The sequence below is a fragment of the Mustela lutreola genome, chromosome 9, assembly GCF_030435805.1.
Source record: "Mustela lutreola isolate mMusLut2 chromosome 9, mMusLut2.pri, whole genome shotgun sequence".
Taxonomy (NCBI): Eukaryota; Metazoa; Chordata; class Mammalia; order Carnivora; family Mustelidae; genus Mustela; species Mustela lutreola.
This window is the reverse complement of record NC_081298.1, coordinates 2,474,511-2,488,980: the sequence shown is the minus strand read 5'-3', so window position 1 is coordinate 2,488,980 and position 14,470 is coordinate 2,474,511.

The following is a 14,470-nucleotide window of genomic DNA, read 5'->3' as shown; positions in this document are numbered from 1 at the left end:
AGAGACTTTTGGTCCCAGGAAACAAACTGAGGGTTGCTGGAAGGGAGGGGGGCGGGAGGGATGGGGTGGTGGGGTGATGGGCACTGGGGAGGGCATGTGCTATGGTGAGTGCTGTGAATTGTGTAAGCCTGATGAACCGCGGACCTGTGTCCCTGAAACAAATAATACATTGTATGTTAAATATATATGTAAGTGTGTGTGTGTGTGTGTGTGTATGTATGCACATACACACACATATTTATATATATTCTCATTGCATGTATTTTAAATATATATAAATATGTTTATAAATATATATAAATATAAAATACATGCAAGACGACATTTTAGCCCCCTGTGTTGGGTGGCTGGGTTGGGAGCGCACTGTCTGAGGCCAGAGTGCCTCCTCGGTTCTGAGACAAGTGCCATGGACTCCTGTCCCTGGGGGCCATTTGGAGAAGAGAGCCGGGCCACTAGGGACTGTGAAAACCATCCTGAAAACCGTCCTGACATTTAGCAAGAACTAACAAGGATAAGACATAGAATTGGTCCAGAGGGACGACAGGCGGGAAGCCGGAGGAGGGAGAGGAGCGGAAGGCAGGCATCGGCACGGTGCGCACTGCTCGCCGATGGCACCGAGACTGCGTCCTCACAAATCCACTCGGGTCACGGCCGGCCCCCAAGAGCTTCCCAAACTTAACCAGGAGGCAGACGGCTGCGTCCCGGAGACCTCTGCTCCCTTTGACTGCCGATGTGTTGACGCAATTCTTCGAAACTCTTTGCTTTCTGAGGACCCACACTCCAGGCATAGCCTTTGCTCTGTTTGGGGAAGGAGCTTCGTACCACGGCATACGTTCCAGCCGGCCAGCCACCGCTTATTCGCTCAACGAACACGGAGTAACTTCTAGAGTGGAAATAAGGTTCCACAACAGTCTCTGCTCCTCAGCCCGTGCAACAGTCCCCTACCGATCTCACCGAACGTCTTTTCTTTTAATATTTCTAGGACACTTACCGTGATTTAAGGAGCTTCTTTTGTGCTCATTTCCTATAATTGTTTTGGGTGTTTTATCTCTTATACTTAAGCACATCCTTAACTGTTCATAGTTAGAATGATTGTTTAGATCACTGCGGACTTAGGCAAACAATAATAAAATGATTTCTCGCCCTTGTTCTTTTCCAATTTTTTTTTCTTTATAAGAATACATTGTTACAATTTCACAGGGATTCGATAAAGACCATCTTTTATGTTGTTAGAAAACTCGCATTTAAATCATCAAAATGGAGCTTGTCAACATCTCCAAGCCCTTTAGGGCCCATAGAAATTCAAATGTTTAATTCCAAGACAACGGAGGAAGAGAGGAAGGACGATCGCGCAAAACATCTTACTGGGTCTCAGATTCCTCTAAGTCCCTCAGTGAAATCCTGCTCAAGATTTTGCAAATGCAATATGAATTCCAATCAACCTCTATCATCTGTGTAATTTTATTAAAATAGGCATTTAAAATAGTGCGTTAACAATAGGAAATTCTGATATGCAATTAGCATCCAGCTGGTCCGGTTTGAACTCCACCAGCCCTGGACGTCAGGGGCCGGGGCGCTGGTGCGGGCACCACAGATGTGGGAGACTCACGGCGCAGATGCTGCTGTCACTGATGTGTCCGCAGGGACGTCTGTGCTGGGGGACTCCAGCCAGCCCGGCCGGAAGCTGAGAGACCCACCTTCCCTCGCTGACTTCCAGCAGCGGGTTTGTGCACAAAAAGATGGGAGGCTCCCGCCCATGGTTACTTTTCTCAGACAGACACTGTTCTCCACTTTGGTCTCACGCACATTTTCACTCTTTCTGAAAGCCGGTCTCCAAAGGCCGGGAATCCATTTGAAAAGCTGATTTCAATACTTCAACAATGGAACTGAGTACCGTGGTGGGGACTGGCCCTGAGCAAGGACCTGCGTGCTGACCCGCGTCCTGGGAGCAGAGGGACGCCTCCACGGGACAGGGCTGTGGACCCTCGAGCCCTTGCCCCACCCCCATCCAGAAGGGCGCCCTCGGGTGCCGCACCTGCACGGCTACAGACTCCCTGCTCCGGCCCAGCTGGACAGCGGCCTCCTGGCCGCTCAGCACTCCCTTCCAGGAAGCATCTCCCTTCCAGCCACGGCTTGGGGAGCAGCCACACCCCACACGGGCTGGTCCGTGGTACGCTCATGCCTCTGTTCTCTCACAGTGGGCCCCCATCCTGGCCCCAGGGGTCTGACATCTCTGCAGAAAGTGACGTAACAGAGCTGCTCACCTTAAGGACATATTCGTGCAGCTGACGTCAGCTCAGAGCCTTGTCAGTGTCTCAGGACCTCAAGCAAGTACTTGTATTTCCCTCTCCAGAAGCCACCGCCAGTCTGGGCGTCCTCCAGGTAGGAAGAAGGTCATGGGCTGTCTGGAGAGGCCGAATGAGCCAAAGCGGTGGCAGTTTGCATGGAAAGGGACAAGGCAGCCCGGTCGGAGAGCCGCGTGCGGCGGGCCGCGGGGACACCGAGAGCCGGGGGGAGCGGCACCTGGCATGAGAGGGGGCGCAGGAGAAACACAGATCAAGCCCGAGAAGCCACAGGAATCCACGGGGGGAGCATTGCGTAGCCCCAGGGAGAAGAGATGAACCCTGAGGTGGGGAAGAGGGAACCCGAGGCGGCGGCAGGAACTTCGAACGTGACCGGTTGTAAACCGGAATTAACCGACACATCCCATTACTGGATAGAATCCACTTGTAAGTGACTCCATTAAATTTTCTGTTATTAGGAAACTGTGGGCTTATGATCGATTCAAATTGAGTTATGTGAAATGTAATAAAGTGACACTTTTGCACCCCCACGTTCTATAAAGTTTTTGACTCTGAGCAAAATTCATATTCAGAACACACCTAGACTGGCATATTTTCAAAGCCTCTGGCCTGAGGTATTTGAAAATTCAAGGGTTTACAGAGAAGTGAGCAATTTCCCCTGGGGAACCAACACATTTCGGAATGAGAATCAAAGTGATTCTTCTTTTAGACCAGGTCTCTGGTGAAGCAGGTGCGGACACCTGCTCCGAGAGTGTTGACGGAGGCGGACCTCCTTTTCCTAGGAGTCACACCGATGCTGACAAATGCTCTTTTCAAATGATTGATTCCCCAACCTGTGAGATTCTGAGTTAAATCGGAGCCTCAGAGCACAAGTTCAGAGCCCGAGATAAAGAGCTTACATTCACACCCCGCCTGGCCTTCTGCCTGGGTTTGAGAGGGTCTGGTCTCCCATCCGGAGCCAGCTTTGGGGATGCAGGGGAGCAGAGGACGGTCTTTCCGGCAGCTCACACAGCGGCGATGGGCCCTGGAACCACGAAGATAAATGATGTGCACAAACCATTTTCACCTCAAAGTGCTTTCCAGCATGGCAGCCCATCCACTGGAAAACAACCCACTTGGAGGAAGACCCTGGCTGGCCGCCCTAATCAAAGGCATCTTCTTACCCACAACTCACAGAGACACTCAGGGACACTCCTAAGAACCACATGATGGCCCGAGATGCAAGTCTTTTCAGTAAAAACTTATGATCCTAAATTGTGTGCTTCTTATGTCCGTGGTGTTGACTGCTTCTTGGTTCAAGTAGGGGAGAGAATCTCTCCACATCGGACCAGGAGGAGACAGCTGCGGGTCTCCACCAGGAACGGCTGTGCAGCGACTGGGACAAGACCTGGAAAGACCCGGCCGAGCTTTCCATCGCCCCTTCTTCTTAATCCATTTGGATTTCCGGTTTGTAAACGAAGTGCACAAAGCCTTAGCACGAGGAGCAGAAGTGAGAAATGGAGCTACTGAGAAGGAGGAAAGGTATACTAGGACTGGAGACATGTTTTGGGGCCAGACTTGCAAACACCGTTGTGATGTTTTCCTAATGTCCGTGATCCACGGTCAAGGGAGAACATTCACGTGAGTTCCATAAACTGGCGTACAGCCAACTGGGACCGTCGGCCACCCACGCGTGTCACAAGAGCCCCGACCAGTCCCCTGGACCTTCTCTCAGAGAATGAACAGGTTCCAGGGCGACCCACCAGCTACTGGGCAATAGAAAACCTTGTGTCAATGCTGGGCCGTCTTAGACCACAGGGAACAATTTGGGTTGATTCCTCCTTCTTCTTGGCCAATATTCCTGACACGGATCTTCAGAGATTTTAGGGTTAGAGAGCACTGACCCTGCTACCTTGACAGGTTCCCGTGAACAAGGGGACTCGTAACTCCAGGGCCCAATAACCCCCGCTCTGACCAGCTCCGGTGGCCTCCCGGAAGCCGCGCCTTCCGCCCCGTGTGCGCACGGCTAGTGAGAGGAGCCGCTGGGAGGGCAGGCCCACGGACATGCGTCTTGAGGAGTCCACACTCTTCCTCCGGTGAAGAACACATTCACGCACCAGGGGCGTGGGGCTGCGTAGATTTGAAGCAGGGGCTCCAGGGTGCGGGAGTCTGGCTCCAGCTTCTCTCAGTGAGAGGACCCAACCCAGAAGGACAGGTAGGGAGCGATCGGTGACACTCCAGCGCAGGCAGGTGCCTAATGGTGAGGTGCTGGGTGGGTGGCACACGCACGCACGCCAGGATCTCCTTCCGCAAGCCGGCCTTAGCCCCCCTCACGGCAGCCCCACCCCAGTGAAACAGCTTGAGCATTAGGAAATCTTTCTCTAAATCGAACAAAAATAAAAACCCATGATGGGCAGAGGATGGACCAATCTTTTCTGAACAGAAGCTAAGAATTAAGTACTAATGATAATGCTATAAATGGTAAGAAATATGCAAGGTGCACAGACGGCTTTTGTTCCCAAGGAAAGCATGCCCAAGGTCGCTGCACCCTTTTGAAGCGAAGCTGTATTTGCATTCGGGAAAACGCGTTTGTTGGAGAATGTTTCCAATTCAGCCTGGAGGTCAGATTTATTTAAGGAGACGACTGTCTCTGTGTCTCAGGCTAATAGGATTTGCCTCCGGGAAGACATGGACAAGGGAAGGTCTAATGGGGCGGCTCTCAGGCCTGGCTGCACATCGAAATCATAGGGCAACTGGTTTGGCTGGCTATGCCAAGGACGCATTCCAGAATGACTAAGTTAGCATCTCTGCAGCCAAGGTCTGGGCGTCTGTGAGCTTCGGAGATTTTCAGGTGACCAAGGGCTAGGCAGGGCTGAGAGCCATTGTCCTAATAGAAGGGAAGGCAGGAGAAGTTGGGAGTTAATTTTGTCCCCAGCACTGCCCTCGGAAATGATGGCAGAGATGAAGGGCCAGGCAGCTGGAGAGCTGGGGCCTCGCCTCCTCCGTGGATGACCCCTCACGCGGATGAGTCGCAGCTGCCCGGGCTCAGGACCACTCATGCGGTCAGAGCCCAACATCGGACAGAGGGCTGGGACGCTGTGCACGGAGCTAAGCATTACCAGATGTCCATTTAGAAGCGAGACGAGTAGAGTTTGACGTCTTTATAGACCTTCAATTCTCCACGCCCTGAAATTTTTATGTCGTGTTATAAATAACCGGAGAGCCGTCTACCCGACAGAGCAGGGCCATCCCTGGTTTTGAGTGGATTCCCAAACACAGCTGAAAATCCAAAGGGTCGCCAGTGCGCTTGCTCAGACCCTGCGTAACCTTCTCCCCCACCCGATTTCTCTCTCAGCAGGTGGCACCACGCTGACCCTCACAGTCAGAGAAGCCAGAAGCTGCTCCCCGCCTCTGCCAACAGCTGTGCCACGCTCCCCCCGGATCTTTCTGTTCCCGGATCCGCACTCCCTTCTGTGTTCCCCCCCCCCACCATACTCTGCTTCTTGTGCACTCCCTTGTCCCTCATCCTGCCCCCGAGGCCATGTGTCACATTAGTGAAAAATACATCCTTTCCGGCACTGCCAGATGAAAATGCTTCCAAACTTTCCAGGTAATTAAAATCCCCAGGGCACTCATTAACCGTTCGGATCCTCTGACCCCAACATTGACCCAGTGAAGCAGGATCTCCAGGGAGGGTGTCTGCAAATCTGATTTTTTTCTTATCCGCCTCAGGTAATCAGGTAATCTCGTAGCCTTGACTTTTGAGGAACTGTGCCGAGAACGCCGGGCTGGAGGAGGAGACCCCGAGGAAGAGACCCCCCCAAGCATCCAGTCCCCAGCCGCATGCCTACTGCTCTGCAATGCCTCTGCTCCCTGGATGCCACACACAACAGGCGTTCGGAGGGATACTTGTCGGATGAGTTAATGACTGAATCACAATTTACGGGCCGGCAACAAGGATCTACTTCTATTTCTCCACGTACCTCACTCTGTGGCCCTTTTCCCTAGTGACTTGTTCTCTGTATTTCATGCATCCCTAGTGACCATACCTGGCTTAGACCTCTTCTGTGCCCTCGGGATACAGGAGCTGCCTCGTGCTCAGTTACGGGACCACTCACGTGACATCTGGCCTGACAATGAGCTTCCTCCGACAGGAGCCCTCTCTGTCGCCGGGCCTTACTCCGCACGGGACACAGACCCGCACATTAACTTGCCTATATATTATACACTACCCTACCAGGGATGCCCTGCTCGTCCACCTCTACGCCCGTGCTTTCCAGAGGAATCTGTTGCCCAAAGTGGTGAAGGGACTTGCAGATGTGATACTACAGAAGAAGACAATAATCAGCATTCAAAAAAAAAAAAAAGTGGGGTCCTTGGTGCTTCTAAGAGGCCCCAAAACTCTTAGCAGAAAAACAATGAAGTGTAAGTTACTCGCGACAGAATGGCAAAGCCATGCTGTGGGTCCAGGCACCAGGACCGAATGCCAGGACAAGGACAGAGGGCCTCGCTCCTGCTGAGAGGGGGCGACAGCGCCTGCAAGCCTCAGCGTCCTGGTCCTGCATTTACCAATGTGGTTGAATCTCCTCAGCCAGAGGCCGGTCCTCCGCAGCCACGAAGCCTGCATCCCCCCGTGGACAGCGCCACGGGCTCGCCTGCCTGCCGCTCACCACGCCAGAGGGGAGCCCATGAGGAAGGAAAAGGGAGACCGGGGTTTTCAGAATGTCTTCCCAGTAATAACAGCAAAACCAGCTTATAATTATAAGGTTTTACAGTGTTAAAGCATGACAGGAAAGGCTGGTTAGGACACACACAGACACCTGCATATAGATGTATACATGTACGTGTGTATGTATGTGAGAGATGTATTTCTTCTTGAGTTTGTGATATACAATATTAATATAATTAATAAATAGTATAGAATATATTGATATATCGCCAAACTGTAGAAAGAACCAAGATGCCCTTCAATGGACGAATGGATAAGGAAGATGTGGTCCATATACACTACGGAGTATGATGCCTCCATCAGAAAGGATGAATACCCAACTTTTGTAGCAACATGGATGGGACTGGAAGAGATTATGCTGAGTGAAATAAGTCAAGCAGAGAGAGTCAATTACCATATGGTTTCACTTATTTGTGGAGCATAACAAATAGCATGAAGGACATGGGGAGTTAGAGAGAAGGGAGTTCAGGGAAACTGGAAGGGGAGGTGAACCATGAGACACTATGGACTCTGAAAAACAATCTTAGGGTTTGAAGGTGAGAGGGGTGGGAGCTTGGGGTACCAGGTGGTGGGTATTAGAGAGGGCACGGATTGCATGGAGCACTGGGTGTGATGCAAAAATAATGAATACTTTTATGCTGAAAATAAATAAAAAATAAATTAAAAAAATATCTTGATATAGTTACCAAATAACTTTGTACTGATAATAAAATACTATATATATTATATGTATATATAATTCTATATAAATTTATGCATACTATATAAATCTAATTATATATGAACTCAATTAAAATACATATCTTACATATACATGTATAAACTTATTAATATATATTATCTGTTATTGTTTTACTATTATTAATATAATCATATATATTATGCACTACCCTATGCATTACTTATTAAGCACTTGCCATGTATCTGGTGCTATGATCAGCACATAAAGGTCATTAATTTAATCATCATAACAACCCCCATCAGGAAAGTGTTATATGCTATTTTATGGAGAAACTGAAGGGAAACTTGCCTAAGATCTCACAACTATTGTGTAGGGAACCTGAAATTTAAACCAGAATATGTCAAAGTCCAAACTCTTCATCACACAACCATGGGTATGATGGTGATAATAGTGCTCCACTGATGACAATGACAGTAATGGTGATGATAGTGTTGCTGTTGCTGGTGGTGATGGTGGTGATGCTGTTGCTGGTGGTGATAGTGGTGGTGGTGGTGCTGGTGCTGGTGGTGATGACAGTGATGATGATATTGGTGTTGATGGTGGTGATGATGATGGTGGTGATGGTGGTGGTGATGGTGGTGGTAGTCGTGGTGGTGATGATGGTGATGATGACAGTGGTGGTGATGGTGGTGGTGATGGTTCTGATGATGATGTTGGAGGTGGTGGTGATGGTGGTGGTGGTAGTGGTGGTGATGGTGGTAATGATGACAGTGGTAGTGATGGTGTTGATGGTGGTGATGATGATGGTGGTGATGGTGGTGGTGATGGTAGTGGTGATGGTGGTGGTAGTCGTGGTGGTGATGATGGTGATGATGACAGTGGTGGTGATGGTGGTGGTGATGGTTCTGATGATGATGTTGGAGGTGGTGGTGATGGTGGTGGTGGTAGTGGTGGTGATGGTGGTAATGATGACAGTGGTAGTGATGGTGGTGATGGTGGTGATGATGATGTTGGTGGCGATGGTGGTGATGGTGGTGGTGGTGCTGGTGCTGGTGCTGGTGGTGGTGATGACGGTGGTGATGGTGGTGGTGCTGGTGGTGGTGATGACGATGGTGATGATGGTGGTGGTGTTGGTGATGGTGGTGGTGGTTGTGATAATGATCTTGGTGGTGCTGGTGCTGGTGTGGTGGTAGTGGTGTTGATGGTGGTGGTGATGGTTCTGATGATGATGTTGGAGGTGGTGGTGATGGTGGTGGTGGTGATGACAGTGATGATAAGAATGATTATGGTGCTGGTGATGATGGTAACGGAGATGATGATGGTGATGGTAGTGATTGTGATGATAGTGATAATGGGGCTGGTGATGATGGTAATGGTGATGATGGTGGTGGGAATAGTAATGATGATGATTATAGCTGACATCTATTAAGCATTTATTTTGTATTGGGTACCATTCTAAGCACTTTAAAAGTAATAACTCATTCAATCCTCATACTGACCTATTTTTGTGCCAATTAGAGATGAGGAAACCGAGGCAGAGAGCATCAAAAGCTTGCCAGGTTTACACAGCTGGTTAGTGACTAAGACTGTCTAGCTCCAATGCTGTTTAGCTCCAATGCTTTGTTCAAATGATGTGCTGCTTTCCATCTCATAATTTGAATATAAACTAACAAGTGATAGGAAAAAATAAGCTTAAAAAAACCTGATTTAAAAAAAAAAAAAGACAAGGGAAGAAGCTCTTTTACGTTGGTCTTGGCAATAATTTTTTGTTGTTGTTTTTGTTTTTGGAAAGGACACCAAAAGCATAGGCAAGACAAGAAAAAAAGAGAACAATACGTGGGACAACATCAAACCAAAAACTTCTGCACAAGAAAAGAAACAATCAACAAAACGGGGAAGGCAACCTAGAGAATGGGAGAAAATATTTGCAAACCATGTTTTGGATAAGAGCTTATTATCCAAAATACAGAAAGAAGTCTTACAAGCCAATAGCAAAAAACCCTATGATCCATTTTTTTTTAATGAGCAGAAGCCCTTAATAGACATTTTTGTGAAAAAAAAAAAACATTCAAATGGCTATTGAGTACATGGAAGGGTGCTCCACATTACTCACCATCAGGAAAACACAAATGAAAACCACAATGAGATCCACCTCACAACTGTCAGAATGGTTATCGTCGAGGAGACAGAAGATAACAAGTGTCATCTTGGAGAGGCTGGGGAGTGACGAGAACACTGGTGCCATGTTGGTGAGACTATAAATTGGTTCAGAAAGCACAGAAAACAGTATGGAGGTTCCTCAAAATCTTAAGAATAGAATGACCATGTGATCTGGCAATTCCATTTCTACATCCAGAAGAGATTAATATAGGACATTGAAGAGATATCTGTCCTCCCATGTTCATAGCAACATTTTTCACAGCAGCCGAGACGGGGAAGCAGCGCAAGTGTCCCTCACGGATGAATGGGTGAAGACATTGTGTTGTGTATGTACAATGGACTATCGTTAAGCCGCGAGAGAAGGAAATCCTGCTGTTTGTGACAACATGGGTGGATCTTGAAGAAATTATGTTAAGTGAGATAAGCCAGAAAGAGAAAGACAAATACTGTGTGATGTAACTTAGATGTGAAATCTTTGAAAGTTGAACTGGTAGAAACAGATTGTAGAGCAGCGGTTACCAAGGACTAGTAGGCGGAGGAACTGGGGAGACGTTGTTTAAGGGTTCAAACCTGGAGCGAGAAGACGGACCCAGACATCCGATGCACAGAATAATTATTACTGTCAACCATACTGTATTATAAACCTCAAAGTTGCCAAGAGACTAGATCTTAATTGCAATTGTTCTCACCACAAAAAAGGAATGATAATTATGGGATTGATCAAGATGTTAACTCACATTATGGTGGTAATTATATTGCAATTACAGGAAAGCATCCAATCAATACATTATACACCTGAAACTTACACAATGTTAGATGTCAGTTATATCTCAATGTAAGAAAAAAAAAATCCTGATAAAATGTACAGGGATGAAACAATGATTGGTCCCAAGGGGAGCTTTTCTGAATGATTCAGGGAGGGTCCGGACTCACAGAGCCCATAGCTGGGAGTTCGGATCCTCCAGGAGAAGCTGAGGCCTGTGATGTTTGCCTCAAAGTACCCTGGGGGCCAGATGCAGAAGGACAGGGAAGAGCCGGTAAGCAGAAAGGAAATAGTTCTCACTGCTCCTTCACAGGTGGCTTTTGGGGTAAAACCCAGTGCGTGCTCTGCTTTTGGGTGAGGCTGTGACCACATAGGCTCTGTGACATCAAAGACAGCAGGCGGCCTGGAGGACTCAGGCTGGGGGCTGTTTGCTCCATGCACTTCTGGGGTTCCAGATGCCTGTCCCTGTGGACATGATGGAGCCCAGGCTCCAGCCCAGGGGATGAGCAGCACAGCCCAAGAGTGGTATGGCAGGGGAAGCCCCAGGGAGGAATGGGGAAGAAAGTGGAGGGCACCCGTAGCAACCACAGCTAACCTGCCTCATCACGGTGTGGACCCAGGTGGACAGGATATACCTGGGCACCTGCTGGGACAATTCTCCAGGTGGCACCTTGCTGCCTATGTGACTTTTACAAGAGGAAAGGCTGTTGTGTGTGCACGCGTGTGCACACCATGTGCATGTGTATACGTGCAATGTGTGCACACCACACGCCCTGGCGTACACATGCAGCTGCCCATGGGGAGCGCTACCCAAAATGTTCATGTGGCCTCCAGTAGTGCAGAAGGTCAGAAAAAAATTATATTCAGATTAACTTGGAGCTTGAAGGATAGGATATGGAATTTGCTGGTTAAAGAATTCCCTTTAAAATAATGGTTATCATAATACTGGAAGTTTTCCAGGCTTTTATGGTGTTTTAAACAGAATAAAGTAAATTACAGTAAATAAACACATTTCAGGAAAACAAAAAAGGAAGAAGATTGGAATGCAGAAGATTAAGGACAAAAGTGAAAGAAAAACAGTGAAAAGAGAAACATGAAGCCAGCAGCACAGTTAAAGTGTCCCAGACATTTGGGTACACTGCCCTCCTGTCTGTATTTGGTTTGGATTGGTTTAACAGCAGTCGTAACCAACACGGATACACAACTTTGCACTAGGTTCCTTTCATTAACACATTGCAAGTATTTTCTAAGATGTTATATGTTCCATAAATATTATTTTAGTACAGTCTATCTTTTCATTAATATGCACATAACTGCATATTAACTCTAGAGAAAATAGGAAAATTTTTCCTTTTAACAAAAGGAAAAATACAATTGAATTATAATCTCAACACTTAAAAATACATGCTATTACTGTTTCTGCATGTTTCATTCAGTATGGATGGAAGCGGGGCTAATACACAGACACACACAAACACAGCCACAGACGTAGACATGGGCTTTACCATGTTGTGTATGTGCTATTTGGGCAAAATGAAGCCATAAGTCATACACCATCTTCATCCTATTAGAATGCCATTAAATGTTGATTTTTGTTTAATGGCTAAGTTTGCTTCCATTTCTACCAGGGGAAGACAAAAAATGATGAGGAATTAAGGAGTGGTTCATTTGCTCTGTCACGTGTGCTCTGTCACGTGTCATCTGTCTACCCATCTGTCATCAGCCCGCCCATCCATCCATCCATCCATCCATCATCTACCATCCATCTAAATCTGTTCAGGCTCCAGTGTTTTTATTTTAAACATCAATTCTCTTCCACCTCATGCTAGATGTAAAGGAAGACAAATGTGTTCTATATAGAAGCCCCTACACGTGTGGCACGTTAGCTCTTTGCTTGGTGGGTATCCCCAACACGCATCCCCCTGGAAGGCAGATATGAAATCTGAGGTCAGCGTAAGAGAGGACCCCGCTGCAGGTCACTTGCCAAGGCAGTGGCCAAGGCACAGTTGATCTACTTTAAAAAGGTCCTTTTCACTCCCAAACCCAGCTTTCCCCCAGGAGCCCGTTCTGCTTCTCCGTTCATTCTCTTCACCCAGTCGGATCACTGAAGGAAAGGTGTGAGGAGGGTTTGCTCCGCGTCCCAGACTCAGAGGACGGAATACCGGTGATCTGAACTTTGGGCTTCGCCTCTAAGCCTTCTTATCTTATCTTTTGATGAATAAATATTTACACTGGAATTTACAATGTAAATACCTGACAAAGTATCGGTATCTGGACTCCAGAGGCAACTGTAGCAAATGAGCCAGAGACAGGAGAGAAGACCAACAAAGAAGCAGACACCTGTTAGGAGAGGACCTGGATGAAGAACCAGCCCAGCTGACAGGGTTCGGAGGGCTGAGACCCACAGGACTGAAGAAACAGTGATGCAGCATGAGGTCCCACATCTACCCGACCACCAGGGATGAGAGGTCAGTCGACGAGGACTCTGGGAGAGCTCTACCAGCTGCATGGGGGGAAGGTGTTTGCCCCTTTTACGGACACCAGCTGAGGAACAGAGACATCCTGTGACCCTGGGAATGTCCCTTCCTTCAGACCCAGACTCGCACCCCAGTGTCGCTTTCACAGAGACGGAAACAGCACACCACAGAGGGATGGCCCTCCCAGGGAGTCTGGTGACAATCAGAAGCCTTCTCGGGTGCGGGGGGGGGGGGCGCCTGGGGGGCTCAGTGGGTTAAAGCCTCTGCCTTCGGCTCAGGTCATGATCTCAGGGTCCTGGGATCGAGCCCCGCATCGGGCTCTCTGCTCAGCAGGGAGCCTGCTTCCTCCTCTCTCCGCCTGCCTCTCTGCCTACTTGTGATCTCTCTGTCAAATAAATAAATAAAATCTTTTAAAAAGAAGTATAAGAAGAAGAAGCCTTCTCAGTGACCATTAGAAGAAGAGGGACGCGCTAAGCGTGGAACAGACCAGCAGTTGGAGGCTCTGCACCAGGGAGGGGGACCCGCGTGGAGTGCGGACCAACGAGGGGCGTCTCAGAGACGCGCCCGTGAAAGCGGGGGGAGCAGAAGGAGACGCATGACGAAATGCGTTGGGCGGAATGTAAACACGCGAGCAGAGGAGCCTCTTGGGAAGGAATCTGGGATCAAGGGCAGGAGATACAGAGCTGGAGGTAGAAGCTGGTCCTTCCATGGGGGCAGCACTGTGTCACGCGCCGAGGACTGTACCCCATCCAGTCCTGCACATCTTAGGATCATGGGAGGGATCAATACTTGCGATGAACGCGTTGCCTCCTTTCTCACCTCTGGCTCCGAAAACCCGCGTGCTCGTGTGGGGAGGCGGGAGTCCTGACGCCTCGCCTGCTCCTGGGCGATGAGTTCTGCTGACATTTTTTTGCCTTTCTGAACAATCACATTTGAAGTTTCGACTCAACCTATTGTGTTTCCCAGAACAAAGGAACCATACGTGCCACGGCGAATTGCAAGGCGCTCCCACTCTCACGTCTGGGTGTTCGCCGCAGACTCCGGGGCCTCCGTTTGAAGAGCACCGGGAGCTAATGACTGTGCTTCGATCCTGCCTTTGCCGGCCTCGTTCTTGTGAGGATTCATCATGCACGGAAGTTATTTGGGCTTTCGCTGGAGGCCAGGGGCTCTGCACTCGGCACGGGGCAGGAAGCGCTCGCACCCAGGAAATGAACGGCGCCGTGCCGGGGACAGACCCAGTCTGCTCGCTGCCGCCCGCCTGGTTTTCAAGTCACTCAAAAAAAGCTCTAAAGACAGTTTTTAGGCGGCATAAAGCTCACAGAGCGGAAAAGGCGCTTGGGCCTCCCACATTTGTTGTTTTATTATTTGTGTTGTCTT